Source organism: Gossypium arboreum, chromosome 9 (genome assembly GCF_025698485.1).
Source record: "Gossypium arboreum isolate Shixiya-1 chromosome 9, ASM2569848v2, whole genome shotgun sequence".
NCBI classification, from domain to species: Eukaryota; Viridiplantae; Streptophyta; class Magnoliopsida; order Malvales; family Malvaceae; genus Gossypium; species Gossypium arboreum.
In genome coordinates, this window is record NC_069078.1 from 17195152 (window position 1) to 17213338 (window position 18187).

The 18187-nt window shown below is 35.2% G+C and overlaps 1 non-coding gene across 1 annotated transcript; it reads left to right on the forward strand.

The window, feature by feature from the left end:
* The first annotated feature begins 5319 nt into the window (after positions 1–5319).
* LOC128281088 (small nucleolar RNA R71) lies at positions 5320–5426 on the forward strand. The gene has a single exon (XR_008271303.1). It is a non-coding gene; the product is annotated as a small nucleolar RNA R71 (small nucleolar RNA).
* The last annotated feature ends 12761 nt before the right edge of the window (positions 5427–18187 follow it).

Consider the following 18187-nt stretch of genomic DNA (forward strand, 5'->3'; position numbering starts at 1 on the left):
TTTGGAAAGTTTAGTAGTAAGGGTATTTTGGTCATTTAGTTATTAAAATGAATTAAAAACAAAATTAAAAGCCAATTTTTGTCCATCTTCTTCATTAGGCCGAAATTTCAAGGGTTCTCCATAGCTAGGGTTTTTTCAAGCTTCCAAGCTCCATAGTAAGTGATTCCAAGCCCCGTTTTTAATGATTTTTACGTTTTTGAGATCCCGGTAACTCGATAAAGCTTATGTTAGCAATAATTTAACCTAGGGTTTATATTTGGAAAAATACCCATAGGTGAAATTTGTGTATTTTGATGTTTTATGATAGAATATGAAGTTTTAAATTATGTTAGACAACTTGTACTACTCGATTTTAAGCAAAAACGAGTAAAATGGCTTAATCGGTAAAAATACCTAATAGTCACAAGTACATGTTAGAGTGAGAATTTGATGTTGCCATAGAAGAGAAAAGTGATCAGCATGTTGTAAAACATAAGAATAAGGAATAAAGTTTAATCCCGAGCCTAGGGGCAAAAATGTAAATATGCAAAAGTTTAGGGGTAAAATTGTAATTTTGCCAAAATTTGAGTTAAGGATTAATTTGATAATGTGAGTATTAAATAAGCTAAATGTGTTATTTTAGATCAAGAAAGACGTGGAATCGACCTCAATCGAGGAAAAGAAAAGATTGTGGACTAAATTGCAAAATCTTTGTATTTTGGTACCAAGGTAAGTTCATGTGTAAATAATGTAGCATAATTGTTATTTTTAAGTTATTGATATTAATTATGTGTTATGCTGAATTTTATTATGAAATGTATGCTTTGTGGTTAATTTCAAATAATATGTAAATTATGTGAACTACTTGTTAAATATGATTGTTACAGAGTATTGATTTGACATTCTACGGAAGGCGACAAGGATAAGTGTTTGAGGAAAAGCCCGTTTGAACCTTAGGAATAGATTAGGATACAAGTGACATGTCACTAGGATGGTTGAGCATCCGAACTCGTTGAGTTGAGTCCGAGTTCACTTATGGATGCGAATGTCCGAACTCGTTGAGTTGAGTCCGAGTTCGTGAGATGTAACTAGGCATCCGAACTCGTTGAGTTGAGTCCGAGTTCACTTATGGATGCGAACGCCCGAGCTCGTTGAGTTGAGTCCGAGTTCACTTATGGGCGGGTTACATGATTGCTTGATTGCATATATGGCACTTATGTGCAAGTTATCCATGTATCCGAATTATATTCGATGTGTTCAACGGGTAAAGTTCTACTCAAATGGAGGAAAATTTCGAGATGTAAAGAGACGTATTGGTAAGTGATATGAAATGGATATTTTGGACAGGTATGTATTTAACCCTCGGGTTGAGTATTGATACAACCACGATAAGGTAATAAGATGATGAAGAATGATTAAAAACGTGATATGTGTTTTAGTGATGTATGCTAATGTTGACCGGTATAACTGTTTGTTATGTTACTTATTATTTGCATATGAACTTACTAAGCATTTATGCTTACTCCTCCTTCTTACTCATTGTAGTTTTGGACAAGCCACTTCGAGAGTCGGGATAGGTCGAAGGCTCACCACACTATCCGAAGATTTTTGGTAAATGGCTTGTAAATTTAAGTATGGCATGTATAGCAATATACCCATTTTGTGTAAATGATCTTATGGTATGGTTGTGAAATGGTTGAGGAAATGCTTGATAATGATAAATTATGAAAATGGTTAGTTTAGATTATGTTTGATGTTAAGGAAAACTATTAAGATACTTAGTGCATAAAACTCATAAAAGGATGAAATTTAGCATAAACAGAATACTTGCAGCAACACTAACGCGAGCTTGAAAATTTACTAAAATCATAGAAATTGAATTTGGTGGTGAAATACATATCAAATTGAAGCTTATTATGTCTAGTTTCACATGAAACAAATGAAACAAGTAAAGGAAGTATATGTTAGAAGATATTTTAATTTTAGTGAAACAGAGTCATAGCAGTTTCTGAATCCCCTGTTCCTACTTTAGAAATTCACCATAAATTGTAAAGATATAATTAGGTGGTGTATTTTATATCCTCAGAATCCTTATTGAGTCTAGTTTTAGTATAAACAAACCTCATAGTCATATTAATTTTTTACAGAGAGAAATGTGGTTCGTAGTAAACAGAGGTCAGACCAGTCGAGTCTTGAAACAGGGGTAACTTTAACTAATAAACTGTACTAATTGGCCCAACCAAAAATTATAGAAAAAAATTAGTAGATAGTTTTATGAGTCTAGATTCAGGAAAAATTTATGGATCTTAATTTTGAGTTTCGTAACTTGAGATATGATTTTTCTTGTGACTATGACGCAAGTAGCTTAAAAGCTATGAATGTAGAAACAAATAATTCAAAGTTCTAAAAATGTTAAACTAAGCTTAGTAACACCTCATACTCGACTCCGGCGACGGTCTCGGGTGTGGGGGCGTTACATCTGGTGTGGGTAAGCATGAAATCTATGGAAACAAGAAAAATGGATGAATGCAGCAAAATGTATTGACTAACATGACAAATTTCTTAACAAAAAGCATAAGTATTCTATCATTATAACTATGATTATTTACTCAAAATAAAAGAAACTATCATGAAATAAGTAAAAGAATGAAAAGAATAGAGGAAAAAATGAACAAATGTAAGAGGGAGGAGCTTTGGGTCGTCGAAGGTGGTGCTGTGGTCGGCGCACGGGCGTAACAGGTAGGGCGTGCGAAGTTGCAGTGGCTAGGGTTAGGGATTTTGGGGAAGAGGTGATGAATAGTGAGGGGTTTATATAGATTTTGGGGCACACGGCCGTGGGGCACGCTTGTGTGCCCTTATTTCAGCCCGTGTTTATCATGATTTTCAAATTTGAGCGCGTCTGAAATTCATCACACGCCCGTGCTCTTTGGGCATGTTGGTGCACACGGCCGTGTCACAAAGCCGTATTCTGCTTCGTTCACTTCTCCCACGCCCATGTATGGATGTCCACACCTGTGTTATTTTATCAGTCTTGAGCACGGTTGAAGGGCACGGGCATGTCGTATGCTCATACTAAATTCTCAGTTTCAACCACGATTTATAGACACGGGCGTGTCGCACGCCCCTGTTGCTTTGACAAACTCGCCCACGATCACTTCGCATGGCCGTGGCAACTTATCGCATCCCGTGTTAAGGAAAAATTTTTCCCTATTTTCATACAGCCGTATCGCACAGCCGTGTCTCCTCCCGTGGTGTGAGCATGGCCTAAGGCACGCCTGTGTGCCTGGCCGTGTGGATTAGAAAACTTGTGTTTCAATGATTCAGTTAGTGATTAGATGTTAAAAACTAAAATTTTAAAGAAGTTAACATCGTTAGTGCTCGGTTGCCTCCCGAGAAGCGCTTATTTATAGTCTAAGCTCGACTTACCTTTTTGTTGCATGGTCATGGTGGTGCGAGGAGTTCACATTCCTCATCCCTGCTATCAATTTTATCAAAATAAGGTTTAAGACGAGTACTATTTACCTTAAAAGTGCCGAATTTAGAATGAATTACATCGACTGTACCATATGGGAAAATGTTAAGTACCATAAAAGGGATTGCTCCATTAGGTTCAGAAGTGACAATATGAGAGTCTGTTGCATCTAGTAGTACTTTGTCTCCAACCTTAAGTTAATTTGGTGAGATATTGAGCTCATCATGGCATGGTTTTGGTTTATCGTGTGTCCTTGGTTTATGTGTCCGTCATTCATCTAGTTCCTCGATTTGTAGCCTTCGTTCTTCATAGATAGGTCCTTTGTCGTTACTCGAACATGGCTCAGGTGTGTTCTTTGAACGTGATTCCTGGCAGGAAGATTTCACCACATGATCAGTTTTAATAGTATGATTTATACAATCACCTTAAATTTTCTATGTGTTACTCGAATTACAAGCTTGAAGGGTGATTGTTTCGTCTCCCACACGAAGTGTGAGTTCACCTGTGCCAACATCAATTATTGTTCTAGCAGTTGCTAAAAAAAGCCTCCCTAAAATTAAAGGAACGTTACTATCCTCCTCTATGTCTAGAGCAACAAAATCAAATTGGAATATAAATTTGTCAATTTTAACAAGTACATCTTCAATAATACTCTTAGGAAATCTGATTGTTTTATCGGCTAATTGAATACTCTTCCTAGTTCGTTTGGGTTTCCCAAGACCTAGTTGCTTAAACATTTTGTAAGGCATGACATTCATGCTAGCCCCTAAATCAGCCAAAGCATTATAAACATCTAAGCTACCAATTAAATAAGGAATTGTAAAACTCCCTGGATCTTCTAATTGGTTGGGCAGCTTATTCTGTAGAATAGCTGAGCAAACTGCATTTAGCTCCACATGCAATGCTTCATCCAACTTCTGCTTATATGCTAAAAGCTCCTTTAAAAATTTGATTGCATTTGGCATCTGTGAAAGGGCTTCAATAAATGGTAAGTTAATGTGTAATTTCTTTAATAGTTTAAGTAATTTACCAAATTGTTCATCTGTGTGGTCCTTCCTTGTCGCATTTGGGTATGGCACTCGTGGTTTGTACTCTTTACTTACCGGTTTCTGCTTGCTGTGGTCTACCTTACCTTTACCTTTACTTACCACAATTTCTTGCCTCGATTCTGGTTCAGATGTAACTAACCCTTCCTCATCTTGAATGGAAATCGCATTGAGTTGCTCCATTAGGTTAGATTCAGTGTTACTCGGCAGGCTACCTTGTGGTCGTTCAGATATCAATTTAGCAAGCTGGCCTATCTGAGTTTCGAGCCCTTGGATCGACGCTTGTTGATTTTAAGTGCTATCTCGGTATTCTGTAAATGAGTTTCTGACACTGAGATGAATTTTTTTAGCATCTCCTCAAGGTTCGGCTTTTTCTCTTGCTAGTAAGGTTGTTGTTGGAAACTTGGAGGTGGTGGTGGTCTCTGATTCCCTTGGCCTCCCCATGAGAAATTTGGGTGGTTCCTCCATCCTGCATTGTAAGTGTTACTATAAGGATTATTTTGAGGTCGAGAATTATTACCCATATAATTTAATTGCTCGTTTTCCATGTTGTGGCCATAGGGTTGGTATTCTGAATTGAGCAATTCTCTTCCACTTGCATTGCATTGCATTATTGGGTGAATGTTAAAAACACCAGCTGCTTTCGTCAGCTTTGTCCTCATGACTTGCCACTAATAATTATTCAGTGACATCTCTTCTATAAATTCATAAGCCTCCTCAGGTGTCTTACTATTGATACTTCCTCCAGCAGCTGCGTCAATCATCTGTCTAATCGAAGGATTTAGGCCGTTGTGAAACGTTTGAACCTGTAGCCAGAGTGGTAACCCATGGTGAGGGCACCTTCTTAAAAGGTCATTGTATCTCTCCCATGCATCATAGAGTGTTTCTAAATCCATCTGCACAAAAGAAGAGATATCATTACGTAATTTGGCTGTTTTAGCCGGCGAAAAATATTTTAATAAAAATTTTTTGGTCATTTGTTCCCACGTAGTGATTGACCCTCGTGGTAACGAGTTCAACCACTGTTTAGCTTTGTTCCTTAATGAAAAAGGGAATAACCGAAGGCGAATGGCATCATAAAAAATGCCATTGATTTTAAATGTATCGCAAAACTCTAAAAAATTTGCCAAGTGATTGTTTGGATCCTCATCCTGCAAACCATCAAACTAAACAAATTACTATATCATTTGAATTGTGTTAGGTTTCAGTTCAAAATTATTTGCAACAACAGCAGGCCTAACTATACTTGACTCAGTTCCTGTTAAAGTAGGTTTAGCATAATCATACATAGTGCATGGAGCATGATTTTGATTTACTGGATCAGCGGCAATCGCAGAAGGTAGTGGATTTTCCTGGTTTTCAGCCATCTCCTCGGTTGTGGTTGAAGTATCGTCCTCTTACTCTTCCTCTGTGTATCTTAAGCTTTGCCTTATTTCTTTTCGATTTTTGTGAACTGTACGATCGATCTCACTATCAAACAGTAATGGTTCCGACGGGTTTCTTCTAGTCATACACTATAAAAATCTGCCATGAGCGAATAAAAGGAAAATTAGAAAAGAAAATAAAAATTTAAATTGCAAATAAAGTAAAATGGCTAAAGTAATAAAAATCGAGTGTTCCTAATATCTTAGTTCCCCGGTAACGGCTCCAAAAACTTGATTCGTGATATTTGTGATAAGTTTTAAATAATTTATAAATGATCGTTCTTGAAACCAACTATTATCACGACGAAGGCAACTGTAGCTATCGAACAGTAGTAGAGCTCTAGCAAGATCGGATTGTCGAACCCAAAGGAACCAAGAGTACTAGTAATTACTTTCTTTTTATTATCTAGCCTAAAAATTAAGGGATTTGTTTATCAAAACTAATTAACTAAACTTAGGGTGCAGAGAAAGAAAGTTTGGGAAAATACTTTTAGAAAATTCGATTGATTAAGACAATACCCAAGGAAAAATCCACCTAGACTTCACTTATTATTTGACTCTGAATCAGACAATTTATTCATTTGACTTGATCCGTAGAAATCCCTAAGTTATATTATTATTTCTCTCGAGACTAATAACGTCTAACCCTAGATTGATTAATTGAAATCTCTTTCTAATTAACGTCCTAGTGTTGCATTAACTCAATCTATGGATCCTCTTATTAGGTTTCACCCTAATCCGGCAAAATCTTGTCACCCTATCTCTAAGTGTGCAATCAACTCCGCTTAATTATGACAAATTTACTCTTAGACAGAGACTTTTGCTCCTCTAAATAAGCACATTAACTCGAATCAAAATTCCAGGAATATTAAGACAAGAATTAAGAACACATAATTAAAAACAAGTAAAATATTTATCATATAATTCATATAATAATAACAAGATCTGTCTTAGGTTTCATTCCCCTTAGGTATTTAGGGGGTTTAGTTCATAATTATAAAAGAAAACATCTCAGAAGAATAATGAATACAAAACATAAAGAAAAACCAAAAACTCTTGAATGGAAATTTAAGGGAGATCTTCAGTCTTGATGAATAATCCGGCTTCTGAGATGGATCAATCAACTTTCTTCAAGTAATTCCTTGCTTCCTGCTCCGTGTGTCTTCCTAAGTGCCTCCTCAGGTGTTTAAATAGGCTTTAGAATGCCTAAGATCCCTCAAAAGTAGCCTTTTCTGAATAGGACTATACTTGGGCTCGACAGGGACACATTGTGTGCGATTGCTCCAGACCGTGGTCAAGGCTATTAAATAAGCACGGGGGTGTAGTCTACCCGTGTAAGTCGTGCTTCAATCCTGCCAAATGGACACGGCCGTGTGGCTTACCCGTGTGAGGAAGTCCAGGCTGTGTTGATTTACCAAGTGGGTCTATTTTTTTCGTTTTCGGACCGTTTCTCACTCTTTTTGCCCTCCTATGATCTTCTAAGTATAAAATATGAAATTAAAGGATTAGGAGCATCGAATTCACCAAATCTAAGGATAATTCATCCAAAAAATGTGTTAAGCATGGGATAATAATATGTATAAATTATGGTTTATCAACTAAAGATGGAGTCATTGGGTATGTTGATGCTGATTTTCCTAGAGACCTTAGTAGAAGAAGATTTCTCACAGGTTATATCTTTACAATCGGTGGTTGTGCAATCAGTTGGAAAGTCACTTTACAAACTACAGTCATTTTGTCTACCACTGAAGCTGAGTACATGGCGATTACTAAGGCTTGTAAAGAAGCTATTTGGTTGAAGGGACTCTTTAGTGAACTCAATGAAGACCTTCAAATCAGTACAGTATTTTGTGACAGTCAGAGTGCCATCTTCCTTACAAAATATCAAATGTTTCATGAGAGAACAAAACACATTAATGTTCGGTATCATTTTGTTTATGATATTATTGCTCGTGATGATATTGTTGTTAGTAAAATTAGCACTCATGAAAATCCTGCAGATATGATGACTAAGTCACTTCCTATAACCAAATTTGAGCCTTGCTTAGACTTGGTTGGTGTTTATTGTTGAAGTTAAACCCTTAAGGGGTTTTACGGAAGAGGTGGAGAACTTGTTCATTGAGAGTTCGCAATGAAGAACTTATTCATTGAGAATTCGTGTCAAGATAGAGATTGTTAGAATTAAGTGACTCGAATCCTTATTTAAATAAAATACAATGGTAAAATAAAATAAAAATAAAATCCATATAGAACTACACTTCTTTTATTTTATTTTAGAGTAAGGATTTTTAAACCTTATAAATTTCAACCTATTTGATATTGATTAGAATAAGGTGTTTCAATCTTACTACATTCCTATTAGAATATGGTTTTACAAGCCTATAAGTAGACATAGTCTACTCGTCTTATAATTATTCGAATTCGACATAGTGAATTTTTTCTCCTCTACCCATGGTTTTTATCCTGAAAGTGTTTCCACAGAAAAATTTGTGTGTTCTTTATTTTTATTTCTCTTTTCTTTGCAATATATTGTCATTACTAACATTCTATTTTTTTCAGCAGAGATACCATTGCAAATAGTTTGAATCAGCAAGGCATTATCAATTTCTAGTTTCACCTTTCGGTATCCTTTATCCCACGCTACCTGGGGACCCTTCAATAATGTAACACCCCTAACCCGTATCTGTCGCTAGAATAGGGTTACGAGGTCATTCTTTTAATGTGGTTTCAACTGTCTCGAGGCATAAGCTATAACTTTGCCTTCTTGTATCAAAACGCAGCCCAGACCATTCAACAATGCATCACTATAGATCACAAATTTTTTACCCGATTCTGGCTATACTAACACTGGAGCTTCAGTAAAAAGAGTTTTCAGTTGATCGAAAGTTTTCTGACATTTATTTGACCACTTGAACTTAACATCCTTTTGAAGTAGTCTCGTCAACGGAGTTGCAATCATTGAGAAACCTTTTACGAATCGTCTATAATAACCGGCGAGTCCCAGAAAAGTTTAGACTTTAGATACATTTCTCGGAGGCTTCCAATCCAATATTTCCAAAATCTTACTTGGATCTACTTGAATAACTGATGCTGACACAATATGCCCCAGAAAATTGACTTTACGCAACCAGAATTCACATTTATTGAACTTTGCAAAAAGCTGTTTATCTCCCAAAGTTTGTAGCCCTATTTTTAAATGTTCAGCATGTTCGGATTCATCACGGGGATATATCAAGATATCATCAATAAACATAAAAACAAATTGATCCAAATACAGTCTGAAGATCCGATTCATTAGGTCCATAAAAACAACAGGTTTACTCATTAATCCAAAAGGCATAACTAAAAACTCATAATGTCTGTACCCCATTCGAAAAGTAGTTTTCGACACATTAGAGTCTTTAACTCGCAACTGATAGTAACCTTATCTCAGATCTATCTTTAAAAACACTGTAGCCCCTTTCAACTGATCAAACAAATTGTCTATTCATGGTAGATGGTATTTATTCTTAATAGTTGCTTTATTGAGTTGCTGATAGTTGATGCACATTCTCATAGTTCCGTCTTTCTTTTTCACAAACAAAACTGGTGCACCTCAGGGAGAATAACTCAATCGTGAGAAACCACTATCTGCCAACTTTTGCAACTGAGCTTTCAACTCTTGTAATTCGGTCGGTGCCATTCTGTACAGAGCTATCAATATTGGAGTTGTTCCCGGCACTAACTCAATACCAAATTCAACTTCCCTAATCAGTGGTAAACCCGGTAACTCTTCAGGAAATACATCTGGTTATTCACACACAACTGATACTGATTCAATATTCTTTTCGGTCACTTTATTGTCGAGCACATAAGCAAAGTAAGCTTCACACCCCTTTCTCACATATTTCTGAGCTAACATCGAAGAAATCACTGACTGCAAACCATTCAAATCATTAGACTCAATAAGAATTATCTTATTATTCTGACATCTCAGATCAATCATCTTTCATTTGCAGTTCACTATCACATCATGCACTGTCAACCAATCCATACCCAGAATTATATCAAATTTGTTGAATGGAAACAACATCAGATCGTCTAGAAAATAGGAATCTCGAATCATCAACGGACAGTTTTTTCATATTTTATCAACCAGAACACACTTGCCTAAGGGGTTCGATACTCTAATCACAAGTTCAGTGGACTCTACAGGCAAAGTCTTTGTTGGACACTAAGTTCATACATATATATGAATGAGTAGATCCAGGATCAATTAATGCAACAACATTAGTATCATAAAGAGTGAAAGTACCAGTAATAACATCTAAAGACGAAGCTTCTTCGCGAGTGCGAATAGCATAAACCCTAACAGGTGCTTAGGCTTCAGATCTCACAGCAGTGTCTTTAATCATTCTCTGGCTACCACTCACATTAATCGTGTTTCTGGGTGGTCTACCTCTAGCTGTAGTGTTACTTGGCCTTGTATTCTGCACTGTATCTTGTTCGGAGAACTTAGGACATTCACGTATAAAATAATCTAATGATCCACATTTGAAACAAGCCCAATCATTCAATCTACAACTGCCGGGATGTCTTTTACTGTAATGTTTGTACTCAGGTTGATTTGGTCTGACATTTCCAAAACTAGCTACTGAAGTAGCTTTTGAACTCATAGGTGGCCTCTCTCAGTCTCGTCTAGAATAACCTGCATAGCCTTTGAACGGCTAAAATCATCTCGGAACCTCTTTGATGCTGACTAAAATGACTTACTCGATGATCTTTTTTTTACCTCTCTAGCTTCCGAGTCAGCTTTTCTTTTCTCTTTCTGGAGTTCCTCAACTTTACATGCTCATTCAACAAGCACAACAAAGTCTTTTATTTCCAGAATCCTGACTAACAAACGGATATCTTCATTCAAACTATCTTCAAATCTCTTGCACTTAATTGCTTCGGTCGAAACACATTCTTGTGCATATTGACTTAATCTTACAAATTCTCGTTCGTAATCCGTAACAGACATACGACTCTATTTCAGCTTAAGAAACTCTTTGCATTTCTGATCTATGAATCTCTGACTGATGTAATTCTTTCTAAACTCAGTCTGAAAGAACTCCCAAGTGACTCGTTCTTTTGGAACCACTGATATTAACATTTTCCACCAATGATACGCCGTATCTCTCAGAAGTGAAACAACACATTTAAGACATTCATCAGGAGTACATGACATTTCATCAAACACTCGTATTGTATTCTCGAGCCAAAACTCTCCTCTCCCAGCATCATCATCAATAGTAGCATGAAACTCTTCAGCTCTATATTTTCTAATTTTATCAACCGGAGACTATTTTCTAATTTTATCAACCGGAGGCTTACTCAATTGAATCAGATTCACATCTTGTGGCATGATAGGGACTTGTGGAGGATTAGGCAGCAGTGGAGGTTATGGAGCAGCCGGATTAGTTCTAATATACTGAGTGAACCACTCACTCATCATTTGGAAGAAGGCTTGCTTAGCCTCTCCCTCGTGGCTACTCGAAACATGTTTAGAATCACATTGCGCTTCCCCTTGAGCGGGAGCTGGCACATTACTTTCCACATCATCTGCTACGGCTCGGTTGGGATCCATTTACTATACAAAAACACATTTTAATTGTCAAGAATCATCACACTATCGCAGTTTATATATATGACATGCATAGCTAGACTCTCACTCGCTACGTTAGTCCTAGAAACGACTAAATCGTAGCTCTGATACCAATAAATGTAACACCCCTAACCCATATCCGTCACTAGACATTACCGATCAAAGCATAACATATAATATACATTTTTCATACATGATTCAATTTCATATAAATGTTATTCTAACTTAATCACATTGTCCCTTAAGAGGCCCTACGAGGCTTTAAACATGTTTTAAAGGTGGCTCGGGACTAAACCGATAACATACATAAACTTTGGAAACTTATTAAATTTTTCATGAAATCAATGGTCGCACGCCCTGTGAGGCCAGACACGCTCGTGTCACAAGTCGTGTGAAAATAGGGCATACATATTGACTTTCAACAAACGAACAATGACACGCCCGTATGCCAGGCCATGTGAAATTTAGAGGGGTTACTGACTTGGGTCACACGGTCGATCACATGCTCGTGTGTCTAGCCCGTGTACCCCTCGAAATGGCCACACACGCCTATGTGTTAAGACTGTGTGCCTCACACGGCCACTAGACATGCTTGTGTGTCTAGCCTGTGCTCGAAACTGACTTAAAATCATAGGGCTACCCTAGGGGACACACGGCCGTGTATTATGACCGTATGTCACATACGACGGAGACACAAACCCGTGTCTCTACCTGTGTGGATGAAAATAGGCCATTTGAAAAGCCAATTTGCCACCATTTCCACAAGTACATATAGTAAGCAAAATAACACCATTTCAATGTATCCTTAAGCAACCAAAAACATGCCAATTCATAATCATATCATGCCATCAATTTACAACCATTTCAACCACTCAATTCATATTCAAATCATACCAAATCATTATGCCAAAACTATCACAATTTACCTAATTCCAATTGCATTAACACATCAACTTATCCTCTATTTCAAGTCACTAAATATACCATATCATCATTTCAAATCAAACCACAACATGCCAACTTCCAAGCATTTGCACATCAATTAACAACTAACCAAAATAACCAACACATAACCACACCAAATAAGGCAACATATAAGGCATTATATACATCACATATATAAAACTTACCAAACATAATTCAAGCCAACTCTTATGGCTAATATTATAGCTTAAAACACATCAAAATGACACTAGCCTATACATGCCATATACCATATATACAAAGCTCCCAAAAATATGAACAAGTAGTCGATAGTATGATGATGGTTCCCGATGATCCCTGATGTCCGAGCAGCTTTGATGATCTATAAAACATGGAAAGAGCACACAAAGTAAGCTTTAAAAGCTTAGTAAGCCATATACAAATAAAGTCATCATATGAACATTTGCATATCAATTCAAATATGCTAAGCACAACAAATTATAAAGAAGTTAACAAACCTTTCACCTTGAACACATATTCTATATCTTAATCAAATACATCTTTTACTTTACTTTCAAAACTCGTATGAATCTCATACGTACCTGAATCACTTAGTTCATTCACATATTCTTTCTCAACTTGGCATTGCCCATTGAACCGTTTGGAATCATTAAGGATACTCGGCAATCACATAAGCTCGTACAATGCCAAATCCCAAATATGGTCTTACATGTTATTACATATCGATGCCACTGTCCTAGACAAGGTCTTACACGAAATCGATTAATGATGCCAATGTTTCAAACATGGTCTTACACGTAATCTCAATATAATGCCAATGTCTCAGACATGGTCTTACATGTAATTACATATCAATAATCTAATGTCATGACATTCGTATCCTATACTATTCCTAAGGTTCGTATGGGACTTTCAGATATCGTGACTCTGTCAATTCTTGCTCATAATTGTTCATTCAACATTTCACTGGTAAATATACATATATAATTCAAATTAAAGGCATTCATTTGTACATATGAACTTACCTCGTACGGAAACGAATGGATCAAAACAACTATTCAACGACTTTTGACTCTCCCCGATCCAAATCTGTTTTCTTTCGTTCTTGATCTATATACATTCAAAGTTAACTCTTTTATTCAATAACACATTCAATTTAGTCCATAAACACATATTTGGGCATTTTTTCACTTTGACCCCTAAAGTTTCATATTCCTACAATTTAGTCCCTATTCCAAAACAATACAAAATACACAAAATTTCATCAAACCCATGCTTGGCCGAATTCTCTATAGGTCTCTAGCAGCCCATATTTTTCATTTATTTACACTTTTAACCCCAAATTTTACACATTTCACAATTTAATCCTATTTAAGCATTTTCACTCAAAATCACTTTACAAAACATTGATATCTATCAACAAATACTCATTTTCCATCATCAAACATTCAAGAGTTCAAGCTATCATCAATGGCATTTTACAAAATCACCAACAAACTCAAAAATTAAAGCATGGGCTAGCTAGTACTCAAAGCAACGATCACAAAAACATAGAAATAATTAAAAACTGAGCTAAACCAGTACCTTAATGCTTGAATTTATTTAGCCGAATGAAAATCCTAGCTTAGCTCCTTTTTCTTTTCAATATTCGGTGGTTAACAAAGATGAATGAGAATCAATTTGGTTTGGTTTTGCTAAATTATAACTTAATTACTAGTTTACTAAAATATCTTTGGTTATAAACATCAATAAACACATGATGGATGGCTATCTTTGTCCACTCACCTTTTTAATGGTCCATTTACAACATAAGGACCTCATATTTAATAAACCATAGAAATTAAGCACTTTAAACAATAGAATACCACTTTTGCAATTTACGTGATTAAGTCCTTTTTATCAAATTGAGCTATTAAACAATAAAATTAGCTCATCAAATTTTCACACATACATAATCACATGCTGTAATCACATGCTAAAACTGGGCTATTACAAATAATGATTGAGCCTTAGTTTGGTAAATAGTCGCATCTCCTAGTCTTCTTGTATAGCCCAATAGATAGTCTTCTTTTGAGTTCCTTAGTAGTCCACCTATAGCAGCAACACCAGTCTCAATGTCCACCGATTGATTTGAATAGAGTTGTACCTAATCTCTCTTTGGTGCTTTCCACTACTTGAGATACGTTCACGCCCAGGATAAACTAGTAGCCAATAAATCCACAGTATTGCTATGTGCCCCTTGGAAAACATGTGTGTTGTGGTGCTTCTAGAAGAGCCAAACAGTAATAGAAAAAAAGATATCCATATATCTTCCCAATGTCAAATCTACTAGCATTCAGTAAGTTCTAAAGAACCCATTCTTGCAAAAGGAGTGAGAAAAATCGATCTTTAGTCTTGTTGGGAATAATGGAGTTCCAAAGGCCCTTAGGAAACAAACAATTCCTTAGGATGTGCAGAGTGGATTCCACCCTTTCACCATACTGGGAATAGTGAGAATCCCCTTCATCCCTCATCTAACCCATTCTTCATTAGTCAAAAGTCGACCTTTAATAACAATCCAAATGAACTGATAGACACGTTGAGGTGTTGGGCACTTCCAAATGACTATCCAAACTAGCCCAACCTTCCCCCAATTTAGCACCTGTAAAATGTTTAAATGTATATGCAATAGAGAACTTTCCATTTTTTGAGCCAATTCCAAGCAAGTATATCCATTCCTAAGGCGGTAAAATGCCGTTAATTTTAGAAAAAATTATATTATGGCAACATATATCTCAAACTCTGCCAATTCCATTCACCATTCGAGTTCATTATATCTATAACCATTAAATACCCATTACAAGGTTCATTACCAATATAAAAGTTTTTAAGAGGGCATATTCCAATTATCCAATAGTCCCACCAGAAATTCATCAACTTCCAATTACCAATAGACCAACCAACTCCTTAAAGCATCTCAATCCAAACTTCCGAAAGCGATCGCCAAACATACAAACAAGAACTTCGAGTGATTGAGATTGGACATCGACTTTGAATATTTTATTTGTTCCTCAGAACATGAACCCAAAAGGCGTCAATGTTAGAGATAAGTTTGAAACAAAGTTTAAATAATACTACAACATATAGAAAAAATTACAGGTTTTCTACACCAATAATGAAAAAAAAATTACGAAAACGGGGTGGAAAGTAAATTAATTACGAGAATGAATTGTTTTGAACAGTAACTCACAGTGTGGACATATTGTCAAGCAACACCACCTCAAAAAGGTCACCCATCTTTAGCCAATTATTCAGGATGAAAAAAATTAATTTTTCACTAGTGTCATCACTTTAATTGATGACACCAAAAGTTTTTATTTCCCCACTTATTTCCCATTTTTCCCTATCATATATTATGGTATAAAAATATCAGTATCGCCATATATGGTAGTGCCATTACTTTATCCAACCTCTTTACCTCCACGTGTGTATGGAGAACCAGTAAAGAAATTTGAATGGTGTTGCCAACAAGGAATGTTACATCGAATTAGCATTTTAATCCTTGCTTCATTGCCAAAAGAACAAAACTTTGATTGTTTTGTATTGTTGAAACAAACTAAGAGAAAAAAAATTGTGTTAAAACTAACCAAGAGAAAATCTCAAACTTGGATCTCTACAACTATTTGAAATCTAGATTGAAGATCAATAATAATTGTTTTTCATTTCAAAAATCAAGTTTGAGTTGATAAGGTTAGTTTTTAATTATTTTTAGGATAAACTACCAAAATAGTCACTTTTTTTATCCCAGGTTACATTTTAGTCACTTGTGTTTGAAATGTTACGGTTTAGTCACTTACGTTAATGTCTTGTAACATTTTAGCCACTGAGCCGTTAACGGTGTAATGGTAAGTTGACATGGCACGTTAAATCATTATTTCAAATAAAAAATTTAGGTTAAATTATACAATTGGTCCCCATATTTTTTTTCATTTTGAGCAATTTAATTTTTTTCTTTTATGTTCTTTTAACTTTTTTCTTTTCCATTCTCTTCTGCTTCTCCCTCTGTTTTCCTCCCTTCTCCATCTCTTTTAAGATAGGTTTTCTATGTTTTCCATTTGTTAAAATTTTTTTATGTTTATGAAAAAAGTAAAGGAAAAAAGCTGAAATCAAAATAAAACTCGCTTCGCATATTCTCACCCCACAATTACAAACCCTCATTATCTATCATCGCTTTAACGAATCAATTTGGATCTTTCAATAACCTAGTCCACAAGCTCGTCTCACTCGAAGACCCTGCCAGTCGTGACTTATGGTAGTCCACCCTCAATAGAGTTTCTTGAGCCCATTCCCTTAACCTCCTAACCAACCCCTATAACCACCTTTTCTATCTTACCTACAACATTCTCGCCCTCTCGATTTGTTTCACGGATTCTTCAAACAAGCACTACACTTTCAATAACTAAAATGACCACTATTGAAAACTTACCCTCAGCTTTACCCAAACTAGTTTGGTTCTATGCTCCCTTTCTCTCTTCGGTTGATCTATGCTCGGCTTCCAATCAAGCTTGCTTGGGAACATCCAAAAGGGTTTAGATCAATTTTCTCATTTGCTTAATTTTATTTGTCAAAACATAAAATAAAAGGAAAGGAATAATCTACATGATTCTGTAAAAGTTTGGAAATAGGAAAAAATGTTTTGAATGTAAAGAATTCAATTTATGTTTCGATTTTATTAATGATATGATTTTTTATTTTGATTGGTTAGATCCAATTTTAGTTTCAAAATTAGGTTATATTCAAATTGAGATTTGATTAAGAATGATTGATATTAAATTTTGAGTGAAATTTAATTTAAGAATCATGTGAAAGAAACAAGGACTTGGTTTATTTGGTGGGCAAAGATTATGTTTCTGCAAGTGAAGAATATGAGAAGAGAGAAAATAAAGGGAAAAAGAAAAGGAAAATAAAGAAATAAAAAGAAAAAAATTAAATTGTTCAAAAAATAAAAGTATAGGGACTAATTTTAACAAATGGAAAATATAGAAAAACTATGTTAAAAGAAATGGAGGAGGAAAACATAGGGAGAAGGAGAAGAGAATAGAAAATAAAGAAAAAAAAAAGGAAAGTTCAAAGAACACAAAAGAAAAAAAATTAAATTTCTCAAAAAAATAAAATATAGGGACTAATGGTATAATTTAATCTAAAATTTTTGTTTAAAATGATGATTTAACATGCCATGTCAACTTATCGTTACATCGTTAACAACAATTAACACTTAGTGACTAAAATGTTACAACACCATAACTTAAGTGACTAAAACATAACATTTCAAACATAAGTGACTAAAATGTAATCTGAGACAAACAAAAGTAGCTATTTTGATAGTTTACCATTATTTTATGTTATTTCATTTTATTTTACTATTATGGATAGTTTGGATACTATATGGTGATATAATTTTTAGTATGACATGAAAATTATTTTGTTTGATATACAATTTTTTATTGCTTTAATATGGTATAAATTGTTTTAATATCAACTAATATGTACTTTTTATTTTTAATTTATTTTACAAATTTACTTTAGCGGAAGAAAAATCAATTTTTGTATACTTCCATTACAATGGGGTAATTTTCAATACAGATGTTAGTTGTATATTTTAATTGTATCATCAAATAGGAATGAGGTTTAACAAGAGAGTAAACTTGAGGAAATC